Here is a 2,122-nt window from a genome sequence, read left to right on the forward strand (position 1 = left end):
TTAGGTTTAAATCCCTTTATGGTCTCCTGTCAATTAAATATAATTTCTATTAATTCTTCTTGCTTTAATTTACCTTTGCCAGGTTTGAAATACAATGCGCTACTGCAAGAAAAGAGAATGTTCATTATTTTTACACCTGGATGCACATGACAGTAAACTTGAACACAAACTGAAAAGTTGAGTCTCAAGTTCATTTGAAGCACTGAAGCCCAAACAATGTTTCTGCCCAGGATTGAACTGGGGACCTATCGCGTGTAAAGCGAACGTGATAACCACTACACCACAGAAACCGTGCAAAGCGCTCAATGCTTTGCGTTCTTGAGCAATGACCCGAAACATCGCCTCCCCACCCTGCTCTGAAGTACAGCAATAAGTACAAAACATTGCCCACTGTTACTTTCCGTTCTCAGTAACACGTATTATTAGTTTAGGAACTTATTCCCTGGAGTATGGGTATAGGTGGAGTGTTACAGGGATGTGGCAGTGTAACGAACCCAAGTGCTGAACACGGGCGTGGAATGGGTGCCAAGGGAGTCATTACCTGGAGTCTTGGTTTTCGTAGAGGATTCAGGAAAGATGCTGGATTTGTAACTGATCGTCCTAAGAACCATGGCACGAGATTACTCGTACACGAGTCGACAAGCGAACTGGCAGCTCCTAGTTGTGGTCACAGGATATTTACACTGCATTTGCTGATGGAAAGCAGGTGTTGGTATTTAGTGGAAAATGGGAATGATTGGGAAATAAACGACGTGATTGAGGCCCAATTCCGGAGGAAGAGAACCAGGAACGAGAAGGGATCGTGGCAGTAATCCCCCGCCACACAATGTGAGGCTCCGTGCGATCCTCCAGGCCTGTCCGTATGGTCCCGATGAAAGTCCTGGATGAGGGAACGGTCTAAGCTGAAGGAGCGGGGGACCCAGGAAAGCTCTTCTGCACCCTTCCCAGTCCACTAGGTATTGGAGACACCTGCCCCTACGGCGTACATCCATTAGTCTTCGGACGGTGTATGCCGGATGGTTGTCGATGATACGGGCAGGTGGGGGAGTCCCAGGTGGGGGACACAAGGGGCTGACGGAAACTGGCTTTATCTGAGACCCTTGAAAAGTTGGGTGGACCTTGGCAATAGTAGGCGGACCGCTGTGGGATTGATAATCCTGTCAACCTTGGATGGTCCCAGGAAGCGGGGGGCGAGTTTCCTATGTTCGTTTTTGAGCGGGATGTCCTTGGAGGAAAGCCACAACATCTGCCCAGGTTGGTACCTCCGGCGCCGGAGTCCGGTCTCGGTCGGCTGTCTTCTGATTTCGATTTGTTGATCTGAGTAGGGCCGCGCGAGTTTCCTCCCAAAACTTCCGGCACCGATCAATATGGTCCCGAACCGACGGTACCGCAATCTCTCCTTCTTGCGCAGGGAACATCGGGGCTTGGTACCCAAGGGAGTACTCGAACGGAGAGCGCACAATGGCAGAGTTCAGCAGAGAGTTGGGGGCGTACTCAACCTACGGGAGGTGGTCGCTCCAGGTCTTGGTTGACCCGTTCCGTCTGCCCGTTCGACTGGGGGTGAAAGCCGGATGACAGGCTGGCTGATGCACCTGAGGCCTGACAGAAGGCTCTCCATACCTGTGAGACGAACTGGGGATCTAGATCGGAGACGATATCCGCGGGGATTCCATGGAGGCGGAAGACCTGGCGGTTGAGAAGACCTGCGGTTTCTTGAGGGGAAGTGAGTTTAGGGAGGACCACAATGTACACCGCCTTAGAAAATCGGTCTACCACGGTGTGGACACTGGTGGTTCCGCGGGAAGGGGTAGACCAGTGACGAGGCCTGGGGCGATGTGTGAGTAGGGACGACCAGGTACAGTTAGAGGACGAAGAAGACCCGCAGGTTGTCGATGAGAGAACTTTCCCTGGGCACAGACGGAACAAGCCGAGACATAAGAACGGGTGTTCCCCTCCGTGGACGGCCCCCAAAAGTGCTTCCTCAGGAGAGCCAGGGTCCGATCACTCCCGGGGTGTCAGGTGAACCGGGATGCGTGCCCCCATTGGAGAACCCGAGGCCCGATGGAGACCGGCACGTACAGGCGATCGCCGGGTCCGTTACCAGGGTCCGATTACTCCCAGG

General features: G+C 53.0%; 1 non-coding gene across 1 annotated transcript; it reads right to left on the bottom strand.

Moving 5' to 3' along the window:
* Window positions 1-217: 217 nt before the first annotated feature.
* Window positions 218-290, bottom strand: trnav-uac (transfer RNA valine (anticodon UAC)). Its single transcript has one exon. It is a non-coding gene; the product is annotated as a tRNA-Val (tRNA).
* Between the last annotated feature and the right edge of the window lie 1,832 nt (window positions 291-2,122).

This window comes from Hypanus sabinus, unplaced genomic scaffold, assembly GCF_030144855.1.
Source record: "Hypanus sabinus isolate sHypSab1 unplaced genomic scaffold, sHypSab1.hap1 scaffold_944, whole genome shotgun sequence".
Lineage (NCBI taxonomy): Eukaryota > Metazoa > Chordata > Chondrichthyes > Myliobatiformes > Dasyatidae > Hypanus > Hypanus sabinus.